The following is a 16905-nucleotide window of genomic DNA, read 5'->3' as shown; positions in this document are numbered from 1 at the left end:
CTCAGCACACATTTTTTTACCCAATCTTGATGACATATTCACGTAATGATCAGTACCCCAATCCCTCTTGGCTCACCAAATTTCGTTCTTCTAGGTTAAACCGTTCGTTGGCAGTAACAGTTTTAATTTTTAGGTTTCACTCTGTTTTCTCCTATATGGATACATGTAGTTGGAACTCTAAATCAAACACGGTTTGTGCTAGCTCGTTGAAACTTGACACAATAAAGTAGCTCCAAGTTCTATCTCTATGGTTTGTTTCCTATTGATGTAGCCCTAAGCAGAGACTGGCGCAAATCACTATCATTTAAAGGGGTTGCCAAGCTTCCAAAAAACTACGAGTTTCCTGAAATCTCAGCACACATTTTTTCACCCAATCTTGATGACACTTTCAGGTAATGATCACTACCCCAATCCCAGTTGGCTCACCAAATTTCGTTCTTCTAGGTTAAACCGTTCGTTGGCAGTAACAGTTTTAATTTTTAGGTTTCACTCAATTTTCTCCTATATGAATACATATATTTGGAACTCTAAATCAAACACGGTTTGTGCAAGCTCTTTGAAACTTGACACAATAAAGTAGCTTCATGTTCTATCTCTATGGTTTGTATCCTATTGATGTAGCCCTAAGCAGAGACTGGCGCAAATCACTTAATGGAAAGGGTTGCCAATCTTCCAAAAAACTACGAGTTTCCTGAAATCTCAGCACACATTTTTTCACCCAATCTTGATGACACATTCAGGTAATGATCAGTACCCCAATCCCACTTGGCTCACCAAATTTCGTTCTTCTAGCTTAAACCGTTCGTTGGCAGTAACAGTTTTAATTTTTAGGTTTCACTCTGTTTTCTCCTATATGGATACATGTAGTTGGAAGTCTAAAACAAACACGGTTTGTGCTAGCTCTTTGAAACTTGACACAATAAAGTAGTTCCAAGTTCTATCTCTATGGTTTGTTTCCTATTGATGTAGCCCTAAGCAGAGACTGGCGCAAATCACTTTCATGGAAAGGGGTTGCCAACGTTCCAAAAAACTACGAGTTTCCTGAAATCTCAGCACACATTTTCTCTCCCAATCTTGATGACACTTTCAGGTAATGATCAGTACAACAAATCCCACTAGGGTCACCAAGTTTCGTTCTTCTAGGTTAAACCGTTCGTTGGCAGTAACAGTTTTAATTTTTAGGTTTCACTCTGTTTTCTCCTATATGGATACATGTAGTTGGAAGTCTAAATCAAATACGGTTTGTGCTAGCTCTTTGAAACTTGACACAATAAAGTAGCTCCAAGTTCTATCTCTATGGTTTGTTTCCTGTTGATGTAGCCCTAAACAGAGACTGGCGCATATCACTTTCATGGAAAGGGGTTGCCAAGCTTTCAAAAAACTACGAGTTTCCTGAAATCTCAGCACACATTTTTTCACCCAATCTTGATGACACTTTCAGGTAATGATCAGTACCCCAATCCCACTTGGCTCACCAAATTTCGTTCTTCTAGGTTAAACCGTTCGTTGGCAGTAACAGTTTTAATTTTTAGGTTTCACTCAATTTTCTCCTATATGAGTACATGTAGTTGGAACTCTAAATCAAACACGGTTTGTGCTAGCTCTTTGAAACTTGACACAATAAAGTAGCTCCAAGTTCTATCTCTATGGTTTGTTTCCTAATGATGTAGCCCTAAGCGGAGACTGGCGCAAATCACTTTCATTTAAAAGGGTTGCCAAGCTTCCAAAAACTACGAGTTTCCTGAAATCTCAGCACACATTTTTTCACCCAATCTTGATGACACTTGCAGGTAATGATCAGTACCCCAATACCAGTGGGCTCACCAAATTCCGTTCTCCTAGGTTAAACCGTTCGTCGGCAGTAACAGTTTTAATTTTTAGGTTTCACTGTGTTTTCTCCTATATGGATACATGTAGTTGGAACTCTAAATCAAACACGGTTTGTGCTAGCTCTTTGAAACTTGACACAATAAAGTAGCTCCAAGTTGTATCTCTATGTTTTGTTTCCTATTGATGTAGCCCTAAGCAGAGACTGGCGCAAATCACTTTCATGGAAAAGGGTTGCCAAGCTTTCAAAAAACTACGAATTTCCTGAAATCTCAGCACATATTTTTTCACCCAATCTTGATGACACTTTCAGGTAATGATCAGTACCCCAATCCCACTTGGCTCACCAAATTTTGTTCTTCTAGGTTAAACCCTTCGTTTGCCGTAACAGTTTTAATTTTTAGGTTTCACTCTGTTTTCTCCTATATGGATACATGTATTTGGAACTCTAAATCAAACACGGTTTGTGCTAGCTCTTTGAAACTTGAAACAATAAAGTAGCTCCAAGTTCTATCTCTAAGGTTTGTTTCATGTTGATGTAGCCCTAAGCAGAGACTGGCGCAAATCACTTTCATGGAAAGGGGTTGCCTAGTTTCCAAAAAACTACGAGTTTCCTGAAACCTCAGCACACATTTTCTCACCCAATCTGATGACACTTTCAGGTAATGATCAGTACCCCAATCCCACTTGGCTCACCAAATTTTGTTCTTCTAGGTTAAACCTTTCGTTGGCAGTAACAGTTTTAATTTTACGTTTCACTCTGTTTTCTCCTATATGGATACACGTAGTTGGAACTCTAAATCAAACACGGTTTGTGCTAGCTCTTTGAAACTTGACACAATAAAGTAGCTCCAAGTTCTATCTCTATGGTTTGTTTCCTATTGATGTAGCCCTAAGCAGAGACTGGCGCAAATCACTTTCATTTATAGGGGTTGCGAAGCTTCCAAAAAACTACGAGTTTCCTGAAATAACAGCACACATTTTTTCACCCATTCTTGATGAAACTTTCAGGTAATGATCAGTACCCCAATCCCACTTGGCTCATCATTCTTTGTTCTTCTAGGTTAAACCGTTCGTTGGCAGTAACAGTTTTAATTTTCAGGTTTCACTCAATTTTCTCCTATATGAATACCTGCAGTTGGAACTCTAAATCAAACACGGTTTTTGCTAGCTCTTTGAAACTTGACACTATAAAGTAGCTCCATGTTCTATCTCTATGGTTTGTTTCCTATTGATGTAGCCCTAAGCAGAGACTGGCGCAAATCACTTTCATGGAAAGGGGTTGCCAAGCTTCCAAAAAACTACGAGTTTCCTGAAATATCAGCACACATTTTTTCACCCAATCTTGATGACACTTTCAGGTAATGATCAGTACCCCAATCCGACTTGGGTCACCAAGATTCGTTCTTCTATTTTAAACCGTTCGTTGGCAGTAACAGTTTTAATTTTTAGGTTTCACTCTGTTTTCTCCTATATGGATACATGTAGTTGGAAATCTAAATCAAACACGGTTTGTGCTAGCTCTTTGAAACTTGACACAATAATGTAGCTCCAAGTTCTATCTCTATGGTTTGTTTCCTATTGATGTCGCCCTAAGCAGAGACTGGCGCAAATCACTTTCATGGAAAGGGGTTGCCAAGCTTCCATAAAACTACGAGTTTCCTGAAATCTCAGCACACATTTTTTCACCCAATCTTGATGACACTTTCAGGGAATGATCAGTACCCCAATCCCACTTGGCTCACCAAATTTCGTTCTTCTAGGTTAAACCGTTCGTTGGCAGTAACAGTTTTAATTTTTAGGTTTCACTCTGTTGTCTCCTATATGGATACATGTAGTCTGAACTCTAAATCAGACACGGTTTCTGCTAGCTCTTTGAAACTTGACACAATAAAGTAGCTCCGATTTCTATCTCTATGGTTTGTTTCCTATTGATGTAGCCGTAAGCAGAGACTGGCGCAAATCACTTTCATGGAAAGGAGTTGCCAACCTTCCAAAAAACTACGAGTTTCCTGAAATCTCAGCCCACATTTTTTCACCCAATCTTGATGACACTTTCAGGTAATGATCAGTACCCCAATCCCACTTGGCTCACCAAATTTCGTTCTTCTAGGTTAACAATTCGTTGGAAGTAACAGTTTTAATTTTTAGGTTTCACTCTGTTTTCTCCTATATGGATACATGTAGTTGGAACTCTAAATCAAACACGGTTTGTGCTAGCTCTTTGAAACTTGACACAATAATGTAGCTCCAAGTTCTATCTCTATGGTTTGTTTCCTATTGATGTAACATTAAGCAGAGACTGGCGCAAATCACTTTCATGGAAAGGGGTTGCCAAGCTTTCAAAAAACTACGAGTTTCCAGAAATCTTAGCACACATTTTTTCACCCAATCTTGATGACACTTGCAGGTAATGATCAGTACCCCAATCCCAGTGGGCTCACCAAATTCCGTTCTCCTAGGTTAAACCGTTCGTCGGCAGTAACAGTTTTAATTTTTAGGTTTCACTGTGTTTTCTCCTATATGGATACATGTAGTTGGAACTCTAAATCAAACACGGTTTGTGCTAGCTCTTTGAAACTTGACACAATAAAGTAGCTCCAAGTTGTATCTCTATGTTTTGTTTCCTATTGATGTAGCCCTAAGCAGAGACTGGCGCAAATCACTTTCATGGAAAAGGGTTGCCAAGCTTCCAAAAAACTACGAATTTCCTGAAATCTCAGCACATATTTTTTCACCCAATCTTGATGACACTTTCAGGTAATGATCAGTACCCCAATCCCACTTGGCTCACCAAATTTTGTTCTTCTAGGTTAAACCCTTCGTTTGCCGTAACAGTTTTAATTTTTAGGTTTCACTCTGTTTTCTCCTATATGGATACATGTAGTTGGAACTCTAAATCAAACACGGTTTGTGCTAGCTCTTTGAAACTTGAAACATTAAAGTAGCTCCAAGTTCTATCTCTAAGGTTTGTTTCATGTTGATGTAGCCCTAAGCAGAGACTGGCGCAAATCACTTTCATGGAAAGGGGTTGCCTAGGTTCCAAAAAACTACGAGTTTCCTGAAATCTCAGCACACATTTTCTCACCCAATCTGATGACACTTTCAGGTAATGATCAGTTCCCCAATCCCACTTGGCTCACCAAATTTCGTTCTTCTAGGTTAAACCTTTCGTTGGCAGTAACAGTTTTAATTTTACGTTTCACTCTGTTTTCTCCTATATGGATACACGTAGTTGGAACTCTAAATCAAACACGGTTTGTGCTAGCTCTTTGAAACTTGACACAATAAAGTAGCTCCAAGTTCTATCTCTATGGTTTGTTTCCTATTTATGTAGCCCTAAGTAGAGACTGGCGCAAATCACTTTCATTTATAGGGGTTGCGAAGCTTCCAAAAAACTACGAGTTTCCTGAAATAACAGCACACATTTTTTCACCCATTCTTGATGAAACTTTCAGGTAATGATCAGTACCCCAATCCCACTTGGCTCATCATTCTTTGTTCTTCTAGGTTAAACCGTTCGTTGGCAGTAACAGTTTTAATTTTCAGGTTTCACTCAATTTTCTCCTATATGAATACCTGTAGTTGGAACTCTAAATCAAACACGGTTTTTGCTAGCTCTTTGAAACTTGACACAATAAAGTAGCTCCATGTTCTATCTCTATGGTTTGTTTCCTATTGATGTAGCCCTAAGCAGAGACTGGCGCAAATCACTTTCATGGAAAGGGGTTGCCAAGCTTCCAAAAAACTACGAGTTTCCTGAAATATCAGCACACATTTTTTCACCCAATCTTGATGACACTTTCAGGTAATGATCAGTACCGCAATCCGACTTGGGTCACCAAGATTCGTTCTATTTTAAACCGTTCGTTGGCAGTAACAGTTTTAATTTTTAGGTTTCACTCTGTTTTCTCCTATATGGATACATGTAGTTGGAAATCTAAATCAAACACGGTTTGTGCTAGCTCTTTGAAACTTGACACAATAATGTAGCTCCAAGTTCTATCTCTATGGTTTGTTTCCTATTGATGTAGCCCTAAGCAGAGACTGGCGCAAATCACTTTCATGGAAAGGGGTTGCCAAGCTTCCATAAAACTACGAGTTTCCTGAAATCTCAGCACACATTTTTTCACCCAATCTTGATGACACTTTCAGGGAATGATCAGTACCCCAATCCCACTTGGCTCACCAAATTTCGTTCTTCTAGGTTAAACCGTTCGTTGGCAGTAACAGTTTTAATTATTAGGTTTCACTCTGTTGTCTCCTATATGGATACATGTAGTCTGAACTCTAAATCAAACACGGTTTCTGCTAGCTCTTTGAAACTTGACACAATAAAATAGCTCCGATTTCTGTCTCTATGGTTTGTTTCCTATTGATGTAGCCGTAAGCAGAGACTGGCGCAAATCACTTTCATGGAAAGGAGTTGCCAACCTTCCAAAAAACTACGAGTTTCCTGAAATCTCAGCCCACATTTTTTCACCCAATCTTGATGACACTTTCAGGTAATGATCAGTACCCCAATCCCACTTGGCTCACCAAATTTCGTTCTTCTAGGTTAACAATTCGTTGGCAGTAACAGTTTTAATTTTTAGGTTTCACTCTGTTTTCTCCTATATGGATACATGTAGTTGGAACTCTAAATCAAACATGGTTTGTGCTAGCTCTTTGAAACTTGACACAATAATGTAGCTCCAAGTTCTATCTCTATGGTTTGTTTCCTATTGATGTAACATTAAGCAGAGACTGGCGCAAATCACTTTCATGGAAAGGGGTTGCCAAGCTTTCAAAAAACTACGAGTTTCCAGAAATCTCAGCACACATTTTTTCACCCAATCTTGATGACACTTGCAGGTAATGATCAGTACCCCAATCCCAGTGGGCTCACCAAATTCCGTTCTCCTAGGTTAAACCGTTCGTCGGCAGTAACAGTTTTAATTTTTAGGTTTCACTGTGTTTTCTCCTATATGGATACATGTAGTTGGAACTCTAAATCAAACACGGTTTGTGCTAGCTCTTTGAAACTTGACACAATAAAGTAGCTCCAAGTTGTATCTCTATGTTTTGTTTCCTATTGATGTAGCCCTAAGCAGAGACTGGCGCAAATCACTTTCATGGAAAAGGGTTGCCAAGCTTCCAAAAAACTACGAATTTCCTGAAATCTCAGCACATATTTTTTCACCCAATCTTGATGACACTTTCAGGTAATGATCAGTACCCCAATCCCACTTGGCTCACCAAATTTTGTTCTTCTAGGTTAAACCCTTCGTTTGCCGTAACAGTTTTAATTTTTAGGTTTCACTCTGTTTTCTCCTATATGGATACATGTAGTTGGAACTCTAAATCAAACACGGTTTGTGCTAGCTCTTTGAAACTTGAAACATTAAAGTAGCTCCAAGTTCTATCTCTAAGGTTTGTTTCATGTTGATGTAGCCCTAAGCAGAGACTGGCGCAAATCACTTTCATGGAAAGGGGTTGCCTAGGTTCCAAAAAACTACGAGTTTCCTGAAATCTCAGCACACATTTTCTCACCCAATCTGATGACACTTTCAGGTAATGATCAGTACCCCAATCCCACTTGGCTCACCAAATTTCGTTCTTCTAGGTTAAACCTTTCGTTGGCAGTAACAGTTTTAATTTTACGTTTCACTCTGTTTTCTCCTATATGGATACACGTAGTTGGAACTCTAAATCAAACACGGTTTGTGCTAGCTCTTTGAAACTTGACACAATAAAGTAGCTCCAAGTTCTATCTCTATGGTTTGTTTCCTATTTATGTAGCCCTAAGCAGAGACTGGCGCAAATCACTTTCATTTATAGGGGTTGCCAAGCTTCCAAAAAACTACGAGTTTCCTGAAATAACAGCACACATTTTTTCACCCATTCTTGATGAAACTTTCAGGTAATGATCAGTACCCCAATCCCACTTGGCTCATCATTCTTTGTTCTTCTAGGTTAAACCGTTCGTTGGCAGTAACAGTTTTAATTTTCAGGTTTCACTCAATTTTCTCCTATATGAATACATGTAGTTGGAACTCTAAATCAAACACGGTTTTTGCTAGCTCTTTGAAACTTGACACAATAAAGTAGCTCCATGTTCTATCTCTATGGTTTGTTTCCTATTGATGTAGCCCTAAACAGAGACTGGCGCAAATCACTTTCATGGAAAGGGGTTGCCAAGCTTCCAAAAAACTACGAGTTTCCTGAAATCTCAGCACACATTTTTTCACCCAATCTTGATGACACTTTCAGGTAATGATCAGTACCCCAATCCGACTTGGGGCACCAAGATTCGTTCTTCTAGGTTAAACCGTTCGATGGCAGTAAGAGTTTTAATTTTTAGGTTTCACTCTGTTTTCTCCTATATGGATACATGTAGTTGGAAATCTAAATCAAACACGGTTTGTGCTAGCTCTTTGAAACTTGACACAATAATGTAGCTCCAAGTTCTATCTCTATGGTTTGTTTCCTATTGATGTAGCCCTAAGTAGAGACTGGCGCAAATCACTTTCATGGAAAGGGGTTGCCAAGCTTCCAAAAAACTACGAGTTTCCTGAAATCTCGGCACACATTTTTTCACCCAATCTTGATGACACTTTCAGGGAATGATCAGTACCCCAATCCCACTTGGCTCACCAAATTTCGTTCTTCTAGGTTAAACCGTTCGTTGGCAGTAACAGTTTTAATTTTTAGGTTTCACTCTGTTGTCTCCTATATGGATACATGTAGTCTGAACTCTAAATCAAACACGGTTTCTGCTAGCTCTTTGAAACTTGACACAATAAAGTAGCTCCGATTTCTATCTCTATGGTTTGTTTCCTATTGATGTAGCCGTAAGCAGAGACTGGCGCAAATCACTTTCATGGAAAGGAGTTGCCAACCTTCCAAAAAACTACGAGTTTCCTGAAATCTCAGCCCACATTTTTTCACCCAATCTTGATGACACTTTCAGGTAATGATCAGTACCTCAATCCCACTTGGCTCACCAAATTTCGTTCTTCTAGGTTAAACAATTCGTTGGCAGTAACAGTTTTAATTTTTAGGTTTCACTCTGTTTTCTCCTATATGGATACATGTAGTTGGAACTCTAAATCAAACACGGTTTGTGCTAGCTCTTTGAAACTTGACACAATAATGTAGCTCCAAGTTCTATCTCTATGGTTTGTTTCCTATTGATGTAACATTAAGCAGAGACTGGCGCAAATCACTTTCATGGAAAGGGGTTGCCAAGCTTTCAAAAAACTACGAGTTTCCAGAAACCTCAGCACACATTTTTTCACCCAATCTTGATGACACTTGCAGGTAATGATCAGTACCCCAATCCCAGTGGGCTCACCAAATTCCGTTCTCCTAGGTTAAACAGTTCGTCGGCAGTAACAGTTTTAATTTTTAGGTTTCACTGTGTTTTCTCCTATATGGATACATGTAGTTGGAACTCTAAATCAAACACGGTTTGTGCTAGCTCTTTGAAACTTGACACAATAAAGTAGCTCCAAGTTGTATCTCTATGTTTTGTTTCCTATTGATGTAGCCCTAAGCAGAGACTGGCGCAAATCACTTTCATGGAAAAGGGTTGCCAAGCTTCCAAAAAACTACGAATTTCCGGAAATCTCAGCACATATTTTTTCACCCAATCTTGATGACACTTTCAGGTAATGATCAGTACCCCAATCCCACTTGGCTCACCAAATTTCGTTCTTCTAGGTTAAACCCTTCGTTTGCCATAACAGTTTTAATTTTTAGGTTTCACTCTGTTTTCTCCTATATGGATACATGTAGTTGGAACTCTAAATCAAACACGGTTTGTGCTAGCTCTTTGAAACTTGAAACAATAAAGTAGCTCCAAGTTCTATCTCTAAGGTTTGTTTCATGTTGATGTAGCCCTAAGCAGAGACTGGCGCAAATCACTTTCATGGAAAGGGGTTGCCTAGGTTCCAAAAAACTACGAGTTTTCTGAAATCTCAGCACACATTTTCTCACCCAATCTGATGACACTTTCAGGTAATGATCAGTACCCCAATCCCACTTGGCTCACCAAATTTCGTTCTTCTAGGTTAAACCTTTCGTTGGCAGTAACAGTTTTAATTTTACGTTTCACTCTGTTTTCTCCTATATGGATACACGTAGTTGGAACTCTAAATCAAACACGGTTTGTGCTAGCTCTTTGAAACTTGACACAATAAAGTAGCTCCAAGTTCTATCTCTATGGTTTGTTTCCTATTTATGTAGCCCTAAGCAGAGACTGGCGCAAATCACTTTCATTTATAGGGGTTGCCAAGCTTCCAAAAAACTACGAGTTTCCTGAAATAACAGCACACATTTTTTCACCCATTCTTGATGAAACTTTCAGGTAATGATCAGTACCCCAATCCCACTTGGCTAATCATCCTTTGTTCTTCTAGGTTAAACCGTTCGTTGGCAGTAAGAGTTTTAATTTTTAGGTTTCACTCGTTTTCTCCTATATGGATACATGTAGTTGGAACTCTAAATCAAACACGGTTTTTGCTAGCTCTTTGAAACTTGACACAATAAAGTAGCTCCATGTTCTATCTCTATGGTTTGTTTCCTATTGTTGTAGCCCTAAGCAGAGACTGGCGCAAATCACTTTCATGGAAAGGGGTTGCCAAGCTTCCAAAAAACTACGAGTTTCCTGAAATCTCAGCACACATTTTTTCACCCAATCTTGATGACACTTTCAGGGAATGATCAGTACCCCAATCCGACTTGGGTCACCAAGATTCGTTCTTCTAGGTTAAACCGTTCGTTGGCAGTAAGAGGTTTAATTTTTAGGTTTCACTCTGTTTTCTCCTATATGGATACATGTAGTTGGAAATCTAAATCAAACACGGTTTGTGCTAGCTCTTTGAAACTTGACACAATAATGTAGCTCCTAGTTCTATCTCTATGGTTTGTTTCCTATTGATGTAGCCCTAAGCAGAGACTGGCACAAATCACTTTAATGGAAAGGGGTTGCCAAGCTTCCAAAAAACTACGAGTTTCCTGAAATCTCAGCACACATTTTTTCACCCAATCTTGATGACACTTTCAGGGAATGATCAGTACCCCAATCCCACTTGGCTCACCAAATTTTGTTCTTCTGGTTAAACCCTTCATTTGCAGTAACAGTTTTAATTTTTAGGTTTCACTCTGTTTTCTCCTATATGGATACATGTAGTTGGAACTCTAAATCAAACACGGTTTGTGCTAGCTCTTTGAAACTTGAAACAATAAAGTAGCTCCATGTTCTATCTCTATGGTTTGTTTCCTATTGATGTAGCCCTAAGCAGAGACTGGCGCAAATCACTTTAAAGGAAAGGGGTTGCCAAGCTTCCAAAAAACTACGAGTTTCCTGAAATCTCAGCACACATTTTTTCATCCAATCTTGATGACACTGTCAGGTAATGATCAGTACCCCAATCCCACTTGGATCACCAAATTTCGTTCTTCTAGGTTAACCCGTTCGTTGGCAGTAACAGTTTTAATATTTAGGTTTCACTCTGTTTTCTGCTATATGGATACATGTTGTTGGAACTCTAAATCAAACACGGTTTGTGCTAGCTCTTTGAAACTTAACACAATAAAGTAGCCCTAAGTTCTATCTCTATGGTTTGTTTCCTATTGATTTAGCCCTAAGTAGAGACTGGCGCAAATCACTTTCAAGGAAAGGGGTTGCCAAGCTTCCAAAAAACTACGAGTTTCCTGAAATCTCAGCACACATTTTTTCACCCAATCTTGACGACACATTCAGATAATGATCTGTACCCCAATCCCACTTGGCTCACCAAATTTCGTTCTTCTAGATTAAACCGTTCGTTGGCAGTAACAGTTTTAATTTTTAGGTTTCACTCGTTTTCTCCTATATGGATACATGTAGTTGGAACTCTAAATCAAACACGGTTTTTGCTAGCTCTTTAAAACATGACACAATAAAGTAGCTCCATGTTCTATCTCTATGGTTTGTTTCCTATTGATGTAGCCCTAAGCAGAGACTGGCGCAAATCACTTTCATGGAAAGGGGTTGCCAAGCTTCCAAAAAACTACGAGTTTCCTGAAATCACAGCACACATTTTTTCACCGAATCTTATGACACTTTCAGGTAATGATCAGTACCCCAATCCCACGTGGCTCACCAAGTTTCGTTCTTGTAGGTTAAACTGTTCGTTGGCTGTAACAGTTTTAATTTTTAGGTTTCACTGTGTTTTCTCCTATATGGATACATGTAGTTGGAAATCTAAATCAAACACGGTTTGTGCTAGCTCTTTGAAACTTGACACAATAATGTAGCTCCAAGTTGTATCTCTATGGTTTGTTTCCTATTGATGTAGCCCTAAGCAGAGACTGGCGCAAATCACTTTCATGGAAAGCAGTTGCCAAGCTTTCAAAAAACTACGAGTTTCCTGAAATCTCAGCACACATTTTTTCACCCAAACTTGATGACACTTTCAGGTAATGATCAGTACCCCAATCCCACTTGGCTCACCAAATTTTGTTCTTCTAGGTTAAATCCTTCGTTTGCAGTAACAGTTTTAATTTTTAGGTTTCACTCTGTTTTCTCCTATATGGATACATGTAGTTGGAACTCTAAATCAAACACGGTTTGTGCTAGCTCTTTGAAACTTGAAACAATAAAGTAGCTCCATGTTCTATCTCTATGGTTTGTTTCCTATTGATGTAGCCCTAAGCAGAGACTGGCGCAAATCACTTTCATTTAAAGGGGTTGCCAAGCTTCCAAAAAACTACGAGTTTCCTGTAATAACAGCACACATTTTTTCACCCATTCTTGATGAAACTTTCAGGTAATGATCAGTACCCCAATCCCACTTGGCTCACCAATCTTCGTTCTCCTAGGTTAAACCGTTCGTTGGCAGTAGCAGTTTTAATTTTCAGGTTTCACTCAATTTTCTCCTATATGAATACATGTAGTTGGAACTCTAAATCAAACACGGTTTTTGCTAGCTCTTTGAAACTTGACACAATAAAGTAGCTCCATGTTCTATCTCTATGGTTTGTTTCCTATTGATGTAGCCCTAAGCAGAGACTGGCGCAAATCACTTTCATGGAAAGGGGTTGCCAAGCTTCCAAAAAACTACGAGTTTCCTGAAATCTCAGCACACATATTTTCACCCAATCTTGATGACACTTTCAGGTAATGATCAGTACCCCAATCCCACTTGGGTCACCAAGTTTCGTTCTTCTAGGTTAAACCGTTCGTTGGCAGTAACAGTATTAATTTTTAGGTTTCACTCTGTTTTCTCCTATATGGATACATGTAGTTGGAACTCTAAATCAAACACGGTTTGTGCTAGCTCTTTGAAACTTGACACAATAAAGTAGCTAAAAGTTGTATCTCTCTGGTTTGTTTCCTATTGATGTGGCCCTAAGCAGAGACTGGCACAAATCACTTTCATGGAAAGGAGTTGCCAAGCTTCCAAAAAACTATGAGTTTCCTGAAATCTCAGCACACATTTTTTCACCCAATCTTGATGACACTTTCAGGTAATGATCAGCACCCCAATCCCACTTGGCTCACCAAAGTTCGTTCTTCTAGGTTAAACCATTTGTTGGCAGTAACAGTTCTAATTTTTAGGTTTCACTCTGTTTTCTCCTATATGGATACATGTAGTTGGAACTCTAAATCAAACACGGTTTGTGCTAGCTCTTTGAAACTTGACACAATAAAGTAGCTCCAAGTTCTATCTCTATGGTTTGTTTCCTATTGATGTAGCCCTTAGCAGAGAATGGCGCAAATCACTTTCATGGAAAGGGGTTGCCAAGCTTCCAAAAAACTACGAGTTTCCTGAAATCTCAGCACATATTTTTTCACCCAATCTTGATGACACTTTCAGGTAATGATCAGTACCCCAATCCCACTTGGCTCACCAAATTTCGTTCTTCTAGGTTAAACCCTTCGTTTGCAGTAACAGTTTTAATTTTTAGGTTTCACTCTGTTTTCTCCTATATGGATACATGTAGTTTGAACTCTAAATCAAACACGGTTTGTGCTAGCTCTTTGAAACTTGAAACAATAAAGTAGCTCCATGTTCTATCTCTATGATTTGTTTTCTATTGATGTAGCCCTAAGCAGAGACTGGCGCAAATCACTTTCATTTAAAGGTGTTGCCAAGCTTCCAAAAAATTACGAGTTTCCTGTAATAACAGCACACATTTTTTTCACCCATTCTGGATGAAACTTTCAGGTAATGATCTGTACCCCAATCCCACTTTGCTCACCAAACTTCGTTCTTCTAGGTTAAACCGTTCGTTGGCAGTAACAGTTTTAATTTTCAGGTTTCACTCAATTTTCTCCTATATGGATACATGTAGTTGGAAATCTAAATCAAACACGGTTTGTGCTAGCTCTTTGAAACTTGACACAATAATGTAGCTCCAAGTTCTATCTCTATGGTTTGTGTCCTATTGATGTAGCCCTAAGCAGAGACTGGCGCAAATCACTTTCATGGAAAGGGGTTGCCAAGCTTCCAAAAAACTACGAGTTTCCTGAAATCTCAGCACACATTTTTTCACCCAATCTTGATGACACTTTCAGGTAATGATCAGTACAACAAATCCCACTTGGGTGAACAAGTTTCGTTCTTCTAGGTTAAACCGTTCATTGGCAGTAACAGTTTTAATTTTTAGGTTTCACTCTGTTTTCTCCTATATGGATACATGTAGATGGAACTCTAAATCAAACACGGTTTGTGCTAGCTCTTTGTAACTTGACACAATAAAGTAGCTCCAAGTTCTATCTCTATGGTTTGTTTCCTATTGATGTAGCCCTAAGCAGAGACTTGTGGAAATCACTTTCATGGAAAGGGGTTGCCAAGCTTCCAAAAAACTACGAGTTTCCTGAAATCTCAGCACACATTTTTTCATCCAATCTTGATGACACTTTCAGGTAATGATCAGTACCCCAATCCCACTTGGATCACCAAATTTCGTTCTTCTAGGTTAACCCGTTCGTTGGCAGTAACAGTTTTAATATTTAGGTTTCACTCTGTTTTCTGCTATATGGATACATGTTGTTGGAACTCTAAATCAAACACGGTTTGTGCTAGCTCTTTGAAACTTAACACAATAAAGTAGCCCTAAGTTCTATCTCTATGGTTTGTTTCCTATTGATGTAGCCCTAAGCAGAGACTGGCGCAAATCACTTTCAAGGAAAGGGGTTGCCAAGCTTCCAAAAAACTACGAGTTTCCTGAAATCTCAGCACACATTTTTTCACCCAATCTTGACGACACATTCAGATAATGATCTGTACCCCAATCCCACTTGGCTCACCAAATTTCGTTCTTCTAGATTAAACCGTTCGTTGGCAGTAACAGTTTTAATTTTTAGGTTTCACTCGTTTTCTCCTATATGGATACATGTAGTTGGAACTCTAAATCAAACACGGTTTTTGCTAGCTCTTTAAAACATGACACAATAAAGTAGCTCCATGTTCTATCTCTATGGTTAGTTTCCTATTGATGTAGCCCTAAGCAGAGACTGGCGCAAATCACTTTCATGGAAAGGGGTTGCCAAGCTTCCAAAAAACTACGAGTTTCCTGAAATCTCAGCACACATTTTTTCACCCAATCTTGATGACACTTTCAGGTAATAATCAGTACCCCAATCCCACTTGGCTCACCAAATTCCGTTCTCCTAGGTTAAACCGTTCGTCGGCAGTAACAGTTTTAATTTTTAGGTTTCACTCTGTTTTCTCCTATATGGATACATGTAGTTGGAACTCTAAATCAAACACTGTTTGTGCTAGCTCTTTGAAAGTTGACACAATTAAGTAGCTCAAAGTTGTATCTCTATGGTTTGTTTCCTATTGATGTAGCCCTAAGCAGAGACTGGCGCAAATCACTTTCATGGAAAGGGGTTGCCAAGCTTCCAAAAAACTACAAGTTTCCTGAAATCTCAGCACACATTTTTTCACCCAATCTTGATGACACTTTCAGGTAATGATCAGTACCCCAATCCCACTTGGCTCACCAAATTTCGGTCTTCTTGGTTAAACCCTTCGTTGGCAGTAACAGTTTTAATTTTTAGGTTTCACTCTGTTTTCTCTTATATGGATACATGTAGTTGGAACTCTAAATCAAACACGGTTTGTGCTAGCTCTTTGAAACTTTACACAATAAAGTAGCTCCAAGTTCTATCTCTATGGTTTGTTTCCTATTGATGTAGCCCTAAGCAGTGACTGGCGCAAATCACTTTCATTTAAAGGGGTTGCCAAGCTTCCAAAAAACTACGAGTTTCCTGTAATAACAGCACACATTTTTTCACCCATTCTTGATGAAACTTTCAGGTAATGATCAGTACCCCATTCCCACTTGGCTCACCAAACTTCGTTCTTCTAGGTTAAACCGTTCTTTGGCAGTAACAGTTTTAATTTTCAGGTTTCAATCAATTTTCTCCTATATGAATACATGTAGTTGGAACTCTAAATCAAACACGGTTTGTGCTAGCTCTTTGAAACTTGACACAATAAAGTAGCTCCAAGTTCTATCTCTATGGTTTGTTTCCTATTGATGTAGCCCTAAGGAGAGACTGGCGCAAATCACTTTCATGGAAAGGGGTTGCCAAGCTTCCAAAAAACTACGAGTTTCCTGAAATCTCAGCACACATTTTTTCACCCAATCTTGATGATACTTTCAGGTAATGATCAGTACCCCAATCCCACTTGGCTCACCAAATTTCGTTGTTCTAGGTTAAACCGTTCTTTGGCAGTAACTGTTTTAATTTTTAGGTTTCACTCTGTTTTCTCCTATATGGATACATGTAGTTGGAACTGTAATCAAACACGGTTTGTGCTAGCTCTTTGAAACTTGACACAATAAAGTAGCTCCAAGTTCTTTCTCTATGGTTTGTTTCCTATTGATGTAGCCCTAAGCAGAGACTGGTGCAAATCAATTTCTAGGAAAGGGGTTGCCAAGCTTCCAAAATCTACGAGTTTCCTGTAATCTCAGCACACATTTTTTCACCCAATCTTTATGACACATTCATTTAATGATCTGTACCCCAATCCCACTTGGCTCACCAAATTTCGTTCTTCTAGGTTAAACCGTTCGTTGGCAGTAACAGTTTTA

Source organism: Spermophilus citellus (genome assembly GCF_964194105.1).
Source record: "Spermophilus citellus genome assembly, contig: SCAFFOLD_61, whole genome shotgun sequence".
In the NCBI taxonomy this organism is placed as follows: Eukaryota; Metazoa; Chordata; class Mammalia; order Rodentia; family Sciuridae; genus Spermophilus; species Spermophilus citellus.
This window is presented reverse-complemented; position numbering follows the sequence as displayed.